Source organism: Camelus ferus, chromosome 10 (assembly GCF_009834535.1).
Source record: "Camelus ferus isolate YT-003-E chromosome 10, BCGSAC_Cfer_1.0, whole genome shotgun sequence".
NCBI lineage: Eukaryota > Metazoa > Chordata > Mammalia > Artiodactyla > Camelidae > Camelus > Camelus ferus.
The window spans coordinates 52,803,404-52,821,057 of NC_045705.1; the positions used below are offsets into that span (position 1 = coordinate 52,803,404).

The 17,654-nt window shown below is 39.5% G+C and overlaps 1 long non-coding RNA gene across 1 annotated transcript in view; it reads right to left on the minus strand.

The window, feature by feature from the left end:
* Nucleotides 1-1,613: 1,613 nt before the first annotated feature.
* Nucleotides 1,614-17,654, minus strand: part of LOC116666449 — a 32,788-nt gene continuing 16,747 nt past the window's right edge. Inside the window, exon 3 of the long non-coding RNA XR_004323302.1 lies at nt 1,614-1,976. This is a non-coding gene — a long non-coding RNA (uncharacterized LOC116666449). The remainder of the gene's footprint in view (nt 1,977-17,654) is intronic.

A 17,654-nucleotide genomic window follows, 5' to 3' on the forward strand; every position in this document is an offset into this window, starting at 1 on the left:
CTGTGTGTCTTTCAGCTTCTGACCCTGCCATTAACTACTTGACTGTCTGGGTCTCAAATTCAATCCTGGCAAGAGAAAATTTGATTGATCTGGTTAATTATTATCATTCTTATTGAACATCTCTCTTGAGCAATTGGACAAACTATGAATAGACTGATCAATTAGATGTGTCAAAGGTGACAGAGCCCAATGGCATAGAACAAGGTGACCTCAGAGCTGTGGGAGTGGAAGGCATTGCTCCAAAACTGGGAATATCAAGTGAAGCAACTTTGCCTGATCCTAGGTATAGCAAAGGGAAATAAACCTGAGACAAGACAATGGTGGCCATAAGTGCCAGGATGAATCATTAAGATTTGACTAGGCCAGTTTTTCTCAACCCTATCAGACCTCTTTTTGTAATGTCCTCTCTACTTTTGTTTTTTTAATTCTTAAAAAAAATTTTTTATTACTCTTTTTTTTTTTTTAATGGTGGTACTGGGGATGAGACTGTGGGAGATTTTTTGTTTTGTTTTGTTTTTATTTTAATGGAGGTACTGGGGACTGAACCCAGGACCTTGTGCATGCTAAGCATGTGCTCTACCACTGGGCTATTACCCTCCCCCCTCAACTATTCTTAATGAGGTCCATAGATATTATAGGCTAATAACACACACATATTTTATTTATTTATTTATTTGAAAAAAAAATTTTGTTGTTTATTTATTGTTGTTGTTGTTGGGGGGAGGTAATTAGGTTTATTTACTTTTTTTTTTAAATGGAGGTACTGGGGATTGAACCCAGGACCTCATGCATGCTAAACAGGCACTCTATTAATTGAGCTATACCTTCCCCACAACACACACATATTTAAAAAAAAAATCAATATAGTGATTTAACTGTTATGCAAGGAAGAAATAAAAGGAAAATGCTTTATAATAAAATAATGTGTATTTCAATATGCAGTTTCTCATGGACAGCTACACTAGAAGTCATAAAGCAGTAGTCAGATGCTTGCAATAGTACGTGGCAAAGTTATCGATGTTACAGCTATAATTCAGACTGGTATGTGTGTTGTGTTCGTGATGAAGATACCATCAACAACACTGCAACCAATAATGTAATTTTTTTTCTTTAAGTAAGGTAATTTTTTGAAATGGTATCATCAATCCCTAGCATAGTGTCCAGTACTCAGTTAAATTTAGTGCCTTTTGACATGAGAAAAAAAAATTAAAAGCAAAAGAGACCCATTCAAGACTTTTAAAACAGAAGTGCCTGGATCATTTTGGTTTCTTTCTATTTTTTTTTTTTTCTCAAATGGAGGTACTGGGAATTCAACCAAGTACCTCATGCATGCTCAGCATGCTCTCCACCAACTGAGCTCCACCAACTCAGCATCCCCACCCCCAAGAAGTGCCTGGATCAGAGCAATCTTCAGGAAGATTTAAGATCCCAAAAGATAATGAGCTTCAGGGTCTGTGTTGTTTTTATATTTGACTCATCTCCCACTCCTACCCCAGTGCTTATAAGTAGTAAGCACTCAATACATGATTTTTTAAGTGAATTGATTTGAGTCGAATAATTTCTTCAGCAAAGTGCCCACAGGGCCCTTTGGTATAACATTATCTTTGGGCAGAGCTCCAGAAAAGCAGTGTTGGTGGAAGAGATTCCCTCACCACAGCGCCCAAAATTAGTCTTATCTCTATTTCACATTTGCAGGACTCTGAAGTCTAAAATAGAATGTTCTAGGTCCAGCTCTGTCGTGAAGAAAGCTACATTCTGTCAGATCACCTCAAGATTCACTAGCACAAGGGCAAGGACCAGCAATCATGTAAGTCTTTAACAAAAATTCATTCTATGTAGCTGGCAAACAATGTGTTGTAAATTTTGGTTGTCTGCTTGAAGAATGTCTTCATTTCCAAGCACAGTGCCTGGCACCATAACCACTTAACAAATACATGTCAAATGGATGGATGAATAGCACCAGCTGGAAACAGTGCCTAAAAAAGAAAAATGAAAAAGCAAAATTCTAATGCGTGTTACACCAGAATCACATGTGGAACTCAGATTAGTTTTCAGTTTGAAGAACCAACAAGCCGACTAACTCAAAAGCAAGCATTCAGGCCACAGATCCAAAACAGGGAAAAAGTAAGTAATATATATGCATGGTTACAAAGTAATGCGTAAGAGCTTAAGATGAAATTAACAGGGGAAAGGTATAGCTCAGTGGTAGACCTTGTGCTTAGCATGTACGAGGACCTAGGTTCAATCCCCAATACCTCTATTTAAATCAATCAATCCTAATTAACTCCTCCCCAAAGAAAAAATGTTTTTAAAAAGATGAAAAGTAACAGCTTCTTGATCTTCTTCTTCTCCCCTCCCCCCAACCTTCACTCCCACTGCCCCAGATAGGTCCAAGTTTCTAAATATGAAACTTTGTTCAAAAGATCTTGTGACGTTATACCTATTTTCAGCTTTCTCCATTTTCTCTATAAAATTACTGATCTGATTAAGAAGACTTACACATCAAGTTGACTTTCAAATGATGGGAAAAGTTTAAAAGGAAACACTTCTACCATTTCAACTTTGGTGGCCGTGGCGATGTGCCTGTCATTACTTAGTACAGAGCCATTGTTCTCCTGAATAGCAAAAAGACGGTAATATTTATTTATAAGTAACCATTTATTGATCACTATGTGCAGGCATCATTCTAACATTGGCTTTACAAATATGATCTCATTTAATTCTCACAGCAATTTATGAAGTATGTACTATTATTATCCTATTTTTCAGATGAGAAAACTGAGGCTGAGATAGGTTAAGTAACTTGTTCTGAGTCACACAGAAGACAGTAGCACTTGAACACAAACTGCTTGATGAAAATCTGAAACTGTCTCACAACAGAACTCTGAATCCCACTTCTGTCAGACTCCTGCAAGAGTGTAATCTTTTTATTTTTATTTATCTTATTTATTTATTTTATTGAAGTATAATTGATTTACAATGTTGTGTTAGTTTCTGGTGTACAGCAAAGTGATTCATTTATACATATACATATATTCTTTTTCATTGTAGGTTATTACTACCTATTGAATAGTTTCCTGTGCTATACAGTAGGACCTTGTTGTTTATAGGTCTAATCTTTTTAAATGTATACCTTATAGTATTAAAGAAAGGCTGTGATTATTCAAGAGGGATAAAATATCAAAAGACGATTTGGGGAAATGATGCCAACTCTTAAAAAGAAAATGCAATGGTTGGCAGCCACTTGTCCTCATATGGTTCCACCATTTTGCCTATTGAGAATGTTTCCAGATGAAGGACAAACGCTGACAGTTAGACATAAGTAAAGAGCAATAAATAACCTACAAGCATCCCAACAGGAGGATAATTTAGTAGTTTATGTGAGGAGCATAATGCAGTTCTTTAAAATAATGATCCTCAAGTTCTGTGAGAAATGGGCCAATGTTAATATAACATTACCTGATAACAGTAAAATAGAAAATGATAGTTCTGTTGCAGCTACGTAAAAATCTCTTCTTCTGAACATTAACATAAAGAGAAAAGCAAAAGTAATTGTGGTTTCTGGTTAAGGGACTGTAATTAGGTGTTATTTCCGCACACCTCCCCTCAATTTCTGTAGTGTTGTTTTTTGACTAAGAAAAGAAATTTGAACAAAAACAATAAAGCATTACTATACAAAACTGGGTTCTGGCCTCAGTAGTGTAGAAGTGGGGAGAAACTGGAGAAAGACCTTTAGATCAAGTTTATCAGGGGTCTCTAGAAAGTTCCCTTCACGGTGCTCCCACCTTGTTAAAACTTTATCTCAGAAACCAAGGTTTATTTTTTCTCTTTGAATTCTGTTAAGTTTTGCTCTTGCATTAAAAAATAATTGTGTGTTTTGTTTTAATTATTAGTTACTAAACTTTGGCACTGAGTCACGCAAATCAGTTTTGGTCCCGGGCAAGTAAAATCCACTCAGTCTTTGAGACACAGCACTTCTGTCACAGGGTCAGGAGTTCCCACTGAAACCTACACCGAGCATCTGTTGCTTGGGGCTACTTCAAGATGTCAAATTTCTGTCTCAGATTCCAGTCCCCAGGCGGGAGCACCGAAAACCTGAGCCTAATCTGGTCTCTGATGGGTGGTGGTGCCTGGGTGGCCCGGGATCCTCCGGCGCAGTCCGGGGCGCAGGCTGCTCCGACGCGGGACGCAGGAGCCGGAGGCGCCGGGGCCCTGGAGCCGCGCGTCCGCCCTCCCCGCCGGCATCGCGGGTGTCGCCAGCACTGACTCAGCGCTTCCGGTCACCGTCAGGGGTGGTTCCCGACTGCCCTGGAGGTGCGGCCGCCCAGCGTCACGGCTCACTGATGCAGGAGCCGCCGGCAGTCGGGCTGTCTCCCCGCTGACCGCGCTTCCGGCCCCGCCGTGACTCAGCCGCTTCCCCTCAGGGCCCGCTCAGCTCCGGCGGCTGCCGCCACGCGCCTTCTTCCGCCCGTAGGTGCCGGGCTCCAAGGTCCCGAAAGGGATTGGCAACTTGCTAAGGCATCCCTGAACTCCAGTGCCTAGGCTCTTCTCAGTGAATTGAGGAGTTGAGGCCTCAGCTCCGGAAAATAGTCCTCACCCCGCAGTGCAGAGAGTGGGTCCCTTAGCTGGGGCAGTTGAGGCTCGGCAGTCCGGGGGATCTTTAGAGTCCCACGACTTACGCTGGAAGCTCAGCATTGCCACTTGTCGGGTGTGTGACCCCTAGAGTCACTCAGTCTGGCCAAATGTCACTTGGCACAATGGGTGAAACGGGGGGTGAGTCCATACCCACTTTGGTGCTGTTGCCCCAGCCTAGCAAATAGCAGGAACTCAGCAAATCTCGCTTTTCGTTATGTCCTTTTAAATACATTTTGGATGTAGTTTTTCCTCTCCGCAACCATCTTGCACTTATTAATATAGTGCAGGGTCATCGCGGTGATTTCACAACTGATTTTGCCGCATTCCCACCCGTCTCTCACACAATGACCTGGCACATTTGTAAGGCACACTACATTCTTCTTCGAGCTGTTGCCCTGCTTCTAGAAAATGGAACACTTTCCTGCCGTATTTTGGTTTGAGTAGAAAGTCCCTTTCCTGGTATTTAAACACTACAGTGTTGCCTGGCTCATATAAATATTTATGCTTACTCTTAATTCTACTTTGTTGGACACAGATTTCTGCCTTCCCAGAGCTGGTGGAGCAGGGCAGGAAGATAAACTTACAACACTACGTAATAAGTACTCTGATCTAAATGTGATTAAGAGAGGAAGCAACTAAGTGAATAGAGAAGGAAGAGGAAAGGTTTCACAGATGAAGTAACATGGGGGGAGGGGTGGCTTGATGGAGTTTACCAGCACTCTGATAGCGTGTACAGTGTTCTGGTTGTGTAGAACCTGGACCTCATGTTGGGCTCTGGAATGTTGTTTCAGAATGCTTGAAACATCTAGCCCCTTCCCTTGATTTTCTTGAGGCCAAAAGTACTATGGAAAATAAAATTTCGGTTTATAAATGAACATTGCCTGATGAAATACAGGCTATGGGAAGGAATCATGAATTCCTTAAGGGAAAAGTCTCCTACTGAGGAAGGAGCTCACACAGAGGGTTGGCCACAGGGCCTGAATGCTGGAGAAGGGTGTTTATGAAGATTTTCTAAAGCTGTGTTTGAACCTGCTCCCACTTAGTCCTAGAAAGGAGAAGGCTGTGTACTAAAATGGAAATAACTGACTCATTAGGAGCCCAGGTACTGTTCTGGGTGGCATACTGAAAGAACTGAATTGTTAGGAACTCAGCACACACTGCTGTGGGGATCCCCACTAAAAAGAGCTTTGCATGAGAAAGGGACAGGCATTTGCCTCCTGACCAGAGAGAGGTAGGCAGCGGAGATCTGCAAGTTGAGAGAGACAGACTCAAGATGACGGTAACAGAGATTGGATGCTCCAAGGGACCTCCAGGGTCAAGGACACCTCAGTGACACTCTGCAGATAGCTCAGGTAGCATTGATTGGATACTTGGAGACATGAAAGGGATCAAAGAGGTGGCAAGAGCAGCACTTCATACAGGGACTGTGATTACAGTTGATTTCAAATTCTTTCTCTTTATGTTTCTGAATTAAAATTTTCATCGTGAACATGTTTTACTTTTAATACCAGAAAAAGCAACTTTTTAAAAAAGTCATTACCCAGTATTAGTACAGATGAAGTAAACTGAGCTCTCTTATTCCTAGAGTTTTACAAGAAAGGAGTCATAGTTCACTTTTTGATTCTGAAAATTATACATATTGATCACAATGTAAACACTGATTATTATTGTAAGCCAAAACTCTGATTTAACTACTTTGGGAGGATGGGAAAGGAGAAATGGAGTTGGGTATGTGGTGTATTTGTAAGGGTGCTATGTCTTCATCTACCACAACAGAAAGTCAATACAGCATGTTTAAGGCAGATACACCAGGAAATAGCAGCACAAACCCATTTTTAAAAAATACATGGAGGTTGGGGGGAGGGTATAGCTCAGTGGAAGAGCATGTGCTTAGCATGAATGAGGTCCCAGGTTCAATCCCCATTACCACCATATAAATAAATACATACCTGTGCAGTCGAACTGTAATAGTGCATTCATATGATTTTTAAAATCATGTTCTTAAGAATTACTTAATTACATAGTAAAATGCTAATTTTAAATGAGTGAAAATAAAATCCAAAAGTACATATATTCATAGAAAACAAACTGGAAGAAAGTACTTCAGAATGGCTATGGTGTTTATCTCTGGGAATTAGGATTATAGAGTTAAGAGTAGTGTCCTGTTGGATTCTCTAGGAAGCAAATGCTGAGTTGAAGTTAGAAGTGAAAAAGTTTGTTGGGAAGCTACATGTGTGAAAAGAAAGGGAAGGAAGCAGGATTGGGTAGATGGAGTGGCTTAGATGGGATACAGTATCTCTGCCAGCCCACTAGGGAACTTTGGAGTAAAGATTGCCTTCTTGGGGGTGTCCTATGCTGGGTGGAAATAGCCAGAGCTTTGTACCGCCACCCTGCACAATCATTGGTTGGAGCCACTCTGAGAAGAGTGTGACCTTGGCTGGAAAGCTAAGGATGAGAAGGAGGTTAACAGCTGAAGACTGTCAGCTGACCGACACTTTCTGCAGCTGGGCAGTAAGACATCAAAATAAGTCCTTTTTTGAGCGGGACTCTGACCAGCACATCTATCTGCAACAAACAAAATGCCTATTTTGTATATTTTTTTGTAATCTCCTAATTTTGGCACCAAACATGTCATATTTTATAATAAAAATTTTAAAATAGTAAGTAGACTCCAAATAAAAGTTACAAAGGGATCTCCTAAAGTACATATGCTTTAGAGCATTTTTTTTTTTTTTTGGTCAGCTCTTTCGTCTAGTCAGAGGTCATGGCTGTCCCTTTTTTGGCTTACAGGCTGTGTTCCAAATAGGTGAGGTTACTAGAGTTGAGTTTCAGTACTTCATCTGGAAAATGAGGAAATTTTATCTCACTATAATTGTGAAAATTATATTATTCCTTTCAATTGATTGGTTCTCTTATTCACTCAACAAACATTTGTCATGCATCTACCTGTTAAACTATTGTACAAGGCATTTTGCTAGATGTAGAAATTAATGAGATATTGATCACACATTTATAAAGCTCACAGTTTAGTAGAAGAAATAAATTATACACTTACTAATGTGTTAAAAATGTATACACCCTTAGAGTTTCAGTCTTACAAAATGAAGAGAGTTCTGGAGATTGGTTGCACAACAATGTGAATGCATTTAACACTACTGAACTGTACACTTAAAAATGGTTAAGATGGTAAATTTTATGTTATGGTGTATTTAACCACAATTAAACATTTTTTAAAATGTACATACTCTATAAGTTAGTGAATACCACTGGATATGTATCCCAAAGACATTTTCACTCATGTGTACAAATAAGTAGGAGGATGTCTTCTGCACCATTGTTTGTAAAAGCAAATAGGTGGAAGCAGCCTAAATTTTTATCAAAGAGGAATGGATAAATAAAATGTAGTATATTTCATATGTCAACCTGAACTGGTCTCAAAAACAGTTTTGGGTGATAAAAGTGATATGCAAAATGTTAACATACCTCATGATACCATTAATGTAAATGTAAGAACACACACAACATCACAATCCATTGGTGATGGATACCTATACAGAAATAAAACTATAGGGAATGGAATGGAAGGATACACACCAAACTTACAGTGGCAGTTGCCACTGGACACTGAGAGCAGAAATGGAACTGAGTGGGAGAGTATGTGGTTAAAGGAGACTTAATTTTATCTATAATGTTTCATCTTTTTAAGAATATGATGCCAATGTTCATAGTACTATTTTCAATAGCCATAGGAAGCAACCTAAATGTCCACTGACAGATGATTGGATAAAGAAGATGTGGTACGTATACACAATGGAATACTACTCAGCCATAAAAAGGAAATAATGCCATTTGCAGCAACATGGATGGACCTAGAGATTATCATACTAAGTGAAGTAAAGTCAAATATCAATAATATCATTTATATGTGGAGTCTTAAAAAATGGCACAAATGAACTTGTTTACAAAACAGAAACACTTACAGACATAGAAAACAAGTTTATGATTACCAAAGGAGAAAGAGGGGAAGGTATAAATTGGGAGTTTGGGATTAGCAGAGATAAACTACTATATACAAAATAGATAAACAACAAGGTCCTACTGTGTAGTACAGGGAACTAAATTCAGTAACTTGTAATAACCTATAATGAAGAAGAATATATATACATATGTATATAACTGAATCACTATGCTGTACACTAGAAACTAACACAACATTGTAAATCAACTAAACTTCACTTAAAAAAAAAGAATATGAATGCATATCTTGTAACAACCTATAATGGAAAAGAATCTGAAAAAGAATACACATACATACATACATGTATGTGTATAACAATCACTTTGCTGTGATATTGTAAATCAACTATACTTCAGTTTTTAAAAAAGTAATATTAATGCAGATATGAAGCTCAAAAATTGGTGATTCTGGATCATGAGAATATGTGTGACTTTTATGTATTACACTGTAAATTTTTGATTTTTTTTAAAAATAAATAATCTGCAGAGTTTTTTTTTTAAAGCAAATTATGCATGAATAAAGAGAGATAAAGGTAAAGGTCTCTGGGCATTAAGAATAGAGAGATATCAAAGGCAGGGCATGAGAGAAAGTGGTTCAGGAAAGGCAACTGAACTAAGCCTTCAAGGATGGGGAAGATGAAGACAGATGAGAAGGGGATGTGGAGTGGTAGGCAGAATGAGCAGCATGAAAGAGGCATGGAGACAGGAAAGCAAGGGAGTCTTGAGTGGTTGCTTGGCTGGACCAGAAGATACCTGATGACAAATAGTAGGAAGCAAGCTCTAGAAGGTGGTTTCAGCCTCATTCAAAAGGAGTCTTCTATGGGAAACCAAAGAATTTCAGTCTGTTCTGTAGGTAGTGTCTTCAGTATAGGTTTTGGAGTTGGGATGACAGGATCAGGACAGGAAGATTGATCTCGTTATGAAATATAAAATAGTTTAAAACGGAGTAAGTACTAGAGGCAAAGAAAGCAGTTAGGAAATGGCTGTATGAGTCCAAGTGAGGGATAAATACAGGTCCTTCCCACATTGTTTAAAAAAAATTTTTTTAAACAGCTTTATTGATCCATGTGCCCTTTTGACCACACACAATAGTCTCTGAAATAGTGTTTCTGTCTCTGGGATGATGTTTCCCAACCATTGTTCATGTTCCCACACATGGCTAAGAGTTACAACAGGCTCTTCTCAGTTAACAGTGGTTCAATGAGGCAGGAATTCTAGGGACAGCTGGTTGAAGTGTACAGTGTACAGTTTGAGAGAAGATCCAAGTGATTTCTGATCAATCATAACTTTCATCTTGTACAAACACTATCCTAAAGCATTCAAAGGTTCCCATTGCCTGGTTCTAGTCAAAGGTTCTATTCCCTGAGAATACAGTGGAAGCCAAATGCCTTAGCAGCAGGTCTGGCAGCAGCTAACTTCTGTAGCTTTAGAGCCTTCTCCTGTATAGGATTCTAACTCCAGCCAAGTTGATATGCTCTGTAATCCCTTATAAGCATACCATGCATTTCCTCATTCCTCCTATTCTTTATTTTTCTGAGATGCTCTTCCTCCCAATCACTGCTTATCAAAAATTCCATTCAATGAAGCTAGAATACTCCCTCACACCATACACAAAAATAAACTCAAAATGAATCAAAGACTTAAACATAAGACAAGACACAAGAAACCTCCTAGAAGAAAACATAGGCAAAACATTATCTCACATACATCATAGCAATGTTCTCCTAGGGCAGTCTACCCAAGAAATAGAAATAAAAGCAAAAATAAAGAAATGGGACCTAATTAAACTTACAAGCTTTTGCACAGCAAAGGAAACCATAAGCAAAACAAAACAACCACCTATGGAATGGGAGAAAATATTTGCAAAAGATGAAACTGACAAAGGCTTGATCTCCAGAATATATAAGCAGCACATACGACCTAATAGGAAAAAACCAAACAACCCAATCCAAAAATGGGCAGAAGACCTAAACAAGCAATTCTCCAATGAAGACATACGAATGACCAACAGGCACATGAAAAAATGCTCAATATCACTAATTATCAGAGAAATGCAAATCAAAACTACAATAAGGTATCATCTCACACCAGTCAGAATGGCCATCATTCAAAAGTCCACAAATGATAAATGCTGGAGTGTGGAGTCCACAGTGTGGAGAAAAGGGAACCCTCTTACACTGTTGGTGGGAATGCAGTTTGGTGCAGCCACTGTGGAAAACAGTATGGAGAGTCCTCAAAAGACTAAAAATAGACTTGCCATATGACCCAGCAATCCCATTCCTGGGCGTATATCCAGAAGGAACCCTACTTCAAAAAGACACCTGCACCCCAATGTTCATAGCAGCACTATTTATAATAGCCAAGACATGGAAACAAGCTAAATGTCCATCAACAGATGACTGTATAAAGAAATTATGGTATATTTATACAATGGAATACTATTCAGCCATAAAAATGACAACATAATGCCATTTGCAGCAACATGGATGTCCCTGGAGAATGTCATTCTAAGTGAAGTAAGCCAGAAGGAGAAAGAAAAATACCATATGATATCACTCACATGTGGAATCTTAAAAAAAAAAAAAAAAGACGACAAATGAACTTAAATATAAAACAGAAACCGACTCAAAGACATAGACTACAAACTTGTGGTTGCCAGGGGGGAGGGGGTGGGAAGGGACAGACTGGGAGTTCAAGATTTGTAGATACTGACAGGTATATATAGAATAGATAAACAAGTTTATACTGTATAGCACAGGGAAATATATTCAAGATCTTGTAATAGCTCATGGTGAAAAAGAATATGAAAACAAATATATGTATATTCATGTATGACTGAAGAATTATGCTGTACACCAGAAATTGACACAACATTGTAAACTGACTACAACTAAATTTAAAAAAAAAATTCCATTCATTCTAGGGCCCAGATTCCACTTCTTCCACGAAGCCTTTTTCGTTTGCTCTAGAGGAAATTATCTCCTTCTTCAATTATCAAGTTTTTACCAGTCACATGACAGCTTATTTTCTCTCTCTCTTGCTCTCTCTCTCTAACATTGTCTCTTCCTCTACTTAGATTTTGAATCTCTGGGGCGGGTAGTGACCAAGTTTTTTCACTTTTGTTTTTGTTTTTTAAATCCCTCTAAAATACACTAGCCTGTTGTGGACACAGGGTGGGCCGGTGGCACAGTGATGCAGGTTGGTAAAAGAATTTACCAGAGATGAAGGAGAACAGTAAAGGAGTTTATTAGCATAGACTGCCATAGACAACAGAAGAGAGGTCCCTGTGTGAGCACCAAGGGCCGGTTGTTGGGGTTTTTTATAAGGTAGGGTCACAAGGTGCCTGATGGGCTTGTGCACAAGGCTCTGATTGGTTGTAGATGAGGTAAGAGGTTTAGGGTGGGGTTTATGACTCCAATAAGGTGGGCTGAAACAAGCCAGCCTGAGCTATCGTGAGATTAGGCATTACCTAGGGCTATTAGTTTGTTAGGGCCAACACGACTAGTAAAAAATGTACTTTATCTGTTGAGGGATCACAGGCAGACATCTGAGAGCCCAAAAATGGGGGTCATTGGGCTTGGAAGGATGTCACTTGGCCCCACATAACCAAAACTCCTTTGCAGGTCAAGGTGTTTGATAATTAAAATAACTACCAAGTATTGAAAGCCTTTTAGTACCAGGCACCATATACATTATTCCTCATAATAACCCCAGGACAAGGGTAATTTTATAAAAGAAGAAACGGAGGCTCAGATATATTAATTAACATGCCCAGTGTATAGGTGAGGGAGATTAAGAGGTACAGACTTCCAGTTGCAAAATAAATGAGTCACAGGTATGAAACGTACAGTGTGAGGAATATAGTCAATAATTATGTATTATCTTTGTGTGGTGATAGATTGTAACTAAACCTATTTTGATGATTCTTTTGAAACGTATAAAAGTACCAAATCACTATGTTGCATAACAGGAACTAACATAGTGCTGTAGGTCAATTATACTTCAAAAACAAATTCATAGAAAAAGAGATCAGATTTGTGGTTTATGGGGGTGGAGGGAGTAGGGGCAGGAGGAATTGGATGAAGGCAGTCAAAAGGTACAAAATTCCAGCTTTGAGATAAATAAGTACTAGGGATATAATGTACAACATGATAAATATAATTAACACTGCTGTGTGTTATATATGAAAGTTGTTAAGAGAGTAAGTCCTAAGAGTTCTCATCATAAAAAAGACTTTTTCTTTCTTTAATTTTGTATCTATATGAGATGATGGATATTCACTAAACTTACGATAATCACTTCATGATGTAATTCAGATCATTATGCTGCACGTCTTAAACTTATACAGTGCTATATGTTAATTGTGTATCAATAAAACTAGAAGAAAAAGAAAAAGAAAGATTTGAATAGAGCTCTGATAGGCTCTGAAGCTTGTTTTGTTTTCATTGTATTATGCTTTGTTTCTAAATGAATGAAAGAATACATTTTTTAACACTTTTTTTCCAACTTGCTTTTCTTTGTCATATTTCCTCCTTGGAGGTTTAACCAGCTGGTAAAGCAGAAAACACCAGTCGGTCTTTCTTGCCAGCTGGACTAGTTTCAAGTAATAGAAAACCAACTCATACCGACTTACACAATAAAAGTAAATCTGTTGGTTTATAAACCAAGGAGTCCATTGGTGGTTTGCTGGCTTTATGATTGGATCAGTGTTGTAACAAGTTGGCCTTTCTCTTTCAGTTTTGCTTTCCTCTAAGTTGACTTCCTTACCAGGCAGTCTCTCCCCATGTGTGTCAAAAATGGCCCCCAGCAGCTACAGGTTACATTCTATCAACTTAATAACCCCAGCAGAAAGCACCTCTTTTCTGACAGGTCCAATAACATTCTCAGTTAAGACTGCCTTTGGCTGAGCTTGGTGCCCATGCACATCCCTGAAATAATCACTGTGTTCAAGGAGTGTCGTGTTGCTCTGACTGGCCAAGGATAAAGCTAGGGTTTGGGTCAACCCTACCAGAGCTCTATGGATTGAGAATGGGAAAGGAAAAATATGGTACCAGACCAGAAAGGGTGCTGGGCAGGCCAAATAAATGTCCATTACACACACATTCACTAATACAGGACTCAGCAGTCTCTGATCCAGGTTGACTGTGCCTGAGTAGAGACTGCAGGAGACTCCATGATCTGTCCTCAGATGGCTCCCAACACAAGGCTGTTCTTCTCCTGGTTTAGTCCCAAGGGTTGCACTGCTCTTCAGAGCAGTTATATAATAAAACATTCTACTCATGGGAAATGGTTCTTGCCTGGCTTGAATCCTATGATGGCCTAGAGCCAACTAAGAGGAAGAGACTGGGATCTGATACCATAAGGGGACATAGTGTCAACTGTAATAGTACTGGGCAGGCCAGAACTGCCACTGGATGGCACAGGAACAAATTACAAGCAGCCGCATGGGCAAGCAGTTGGTTTCTGGGGCCAAACAGAACATGACAGACGTTAACGGGAGACAAAAAAATTCTGAGATAGGAGATTCTCAGGATTTCAGAGGAACACGTAAGTCTGATCAGTAGATAGCAGGACCCCAGCCACTGGACCAAAGTTCAGGGACATTCCAGTCTTGAGTGGTGAACTGAAAGGAACAGGCATGCCAGTTACAAGGGGACCAGGACACTGGGCGGGTATCAGGATTGATCTAAGGCACTAGGCCGAAATCCATGAACTGGGTCTGGAGTCCACAGCAGGGCTGGGTCACAAGAATAAGACTGAAGGTTAGTGGTCTAATAGAACCAAGACATAAGTTCAGACTAGGAGCAGCCTTGATAGGAAACCCTAGAGGGAGGGACTGAAGTGCCACAAATCCCTCTTGCCACTGCACAGGATTATGTCCAACGACTAGATCAACACTGAACCTGCAGGTGCCATAGAACAGCCTCAGCTGAGGGGAAGGAGGAAGACAGCAGTTGGTCCCACAACAGGGTCTAACCAACTAAAAAACATTGAGGTACATGTTTTCTCATTGGAATGCATAATCTGGTAAAAACTCAAATTGAAAAAAGTTTCAGCTAGAATGTATTAAGAATCAAAGACATCAGGAAAGAAATAGATGCAATTATAACAGGATGTTAAGTGAGATTTCCCTCTTTGTTTCAGAGCTTAGACTAATTGGTGGCAAGTAACCCTCATAAGGAGCTGTGTCAGATCGTTTATGTATAACTTGCTCATGGGATGGCCCCCAAATTGGTTCTGAAACCTGTAGCCTGTCACTCGTACTTTCGGTGTGAGAAAAGAAGGTCAAGAGAGATCAAGAGAGGAGATTTAAAAAGTGAGGACTGCTTTGAAGAGAACTATCAGAGCACTGTGGTTTTCTCCCTCTTAGGTCAAGGGAAAGTAGTCTAGGGACCTGCCAAAAGGGGAGACTGACATCTCAGGTGGATGTGTGCTGAAGAGAAGACATGCCCTGAGGCAGCTAGGACCAGGAGCAGAGTTTGGCAAGAGAGTTCTTGGGACAGTCTGACTTGAGTCCCATGAGTTGTGGGGTAGAGACTGATGTCTTATCTCACCAGACAGCTAGGTGAGAGGCTGGCTGGAAGACCAGAGATGGTAGGTTAAGGGGCTGGGAAGGGAGAGTTGACAGAAGGAGTTTGAAAGGCAGTAGTAAGAAAGAATGAAATTGCTCCCTCCGTTGGCTAAAAGGTAAGAAACTTTAGTTCTCCCTTTAGCTCTACCACAAATTAGCTGTGCTAGTCTAGAAAACCACTTGATCTCTTTCGATCTCAGTTTTCTCTTCTATAAAAGGAAGAATTGGACTAGATTGTCTTTCAGGTACCCCAAAGGGAGCTTCCATGACTTTCTAATTCTGTGGGTGTATTCAGCTGAGCTCTATGGTGACTAGTGGACTGGGATGGGTTATGATAATATATATATCCCATTACACTATGCCCTAGAAATTCAAGTCTCAAGGGTGCAGCATTCTTTCCATCCCGTATCCCCTCTTCTCTTAATGAGTATTTAAAAGATAAATCATTTAAAATTTTTTTAACATTTTTTATTGATTTATAATCATTTTACAATGTGTTAAATCATTTAAAATTTTTAAAATAAAAAGTGACCCATAACACTGCTAACCCAACCTACTACTAATTATATTCTGGCTAATTCCTTTCCAGATCTTGACCACCTATCTGCTTATTTGCCCCAGTTGCAATCACTAGCACACACTTTTTGTGTTTTTACAGAGCCCCAGGTTAATACACTGTGCATGACCAAGAGGAGCAAAAGCTTGGGGTGCTTCCAATTATTGCAGAATAAAGAGTAGGCAAGGAACAAGCTGGCCTTTGATACAACAGTCTTTTCTGTCACAGAACTATTCTGGTGTGGTCTCTCTTCCTCTTTAAGTATCCTTCCCTCCTCCCCACCTTCACTTCCTGATCCTTTAGCAACAACAGAAACTCAAGAGGCCAAGTAGAGCTAAGCTACCACATCCTTTGATCTACATAACACTCACTGCAATTGCTTCTGGGCTAGAAATACCAGGTGATCCATATAGCAGACATCACAGCAGCCACCAGAGAGTTATGTCACAGAGAAAACCAATAGCAAGGGATGTAGAGATGTACTGATCACCTGCTGTTGTTAAGACAGGAGTGAGATGTTCACAGATGATCAGCGAGATGATGGCACTTCACCTACGTTTTATTTAAACTGAAGTATAGTTCATTTACAATATTATACTAGTTGCAGGTATACTGCATAGTGATTCAGTATTTTTATAAATTATACTCCATTTAAAGTTATTATAAGGAGGGAGGATATAGCTCAAGTGGTAGAGTGCATGCTTAGCATACACAAGGTCCTGGGTTCAATCCCCAGTACCTCCTCTAAAAATAAATAAGTAAACCTAATTACCTCCCCTTCAAAAAATAAAAATAAATGAATTAAATTAAAAAATAAAGTTATTACAAAATAATGGCTACAGTTGCCTGTGTTGTACAATATACCCTGTTAGTTTATCTATTTTATACATAGTAGTTTGTATCTCTTAATCCCATATCCCTATCTTGCCCCTCCTCCTACCCCTCTCCTCACTGGTAACACTAATTTGTTCTCTGTATCTGTGAATCTGTTTCTATTTTGTTATATACATTCGTGTGTGTGTGTGTGTGTGTGTGTGTGTGTGTGTGTGTGTGTTTTCTTAGATTCTACATATAAGTGATAACATAGATTATTTGTCTTTCTCTGTATGACTTATTTCACTAAGTGTAAAACCCTCTATGTCCGTCCACCTTGCTGTAAGATATTCCACCCACCTTGGTGCCAAATCTTGTGCCTCAATCTCTGTGACCTCAGTCCTACTTACAGAAGCACACCTGAGCCCAGGCCCAGCAAAGTCAAGTTCTTTGGAGAGGTCTTTGTGCATCCTCATCTAGGCAGAGATGGAGATAGTTCAGACTGGGCCTTGAGATGCTGTCCCTTAAAACTTAGTCTGGTATTGTAAAAGGTTAAAGAGCAAGGTGACAGATAAAGGGCAATGGGGCTGGAGAAGCAAGTAGGTAGGGATTTGTTCATGGAGTCTCTAGGGCCTGCAGGGGAGGAGGAGCCTCACATAATTTGCAGCAGGGATGTGACATACTCAGATCTGTTTTAGAAAGATCACTCTGGTAACAGTGTGGGGAATGACTTGAAAAGGACAAGACTGGAGACAGAGACCTGAGATTATTATAATTCAGTTCAGACATTACAATTTCTAAAAACAAAACAGCATAGGATTTAATCATTAGAAGATAAAAAAGACAAAATGCACTAGATGATTGAGAAATACTATACTTGGAGAGTTGCATAGGTAAAATATCTCTTTTTTTGAGAGGCTGCCTTTTTTGTTGTTGTTGGCATTGAACATTTTAAAGAAATATGTGTTTGGGGGGAGAGGGTGGGTATAGCTCAGTGGTAGAGTTATCTCCATTAAAAAAAAAAGAAAAGAAATATGTGGGGGTTTTTTTTCTGATTACAAA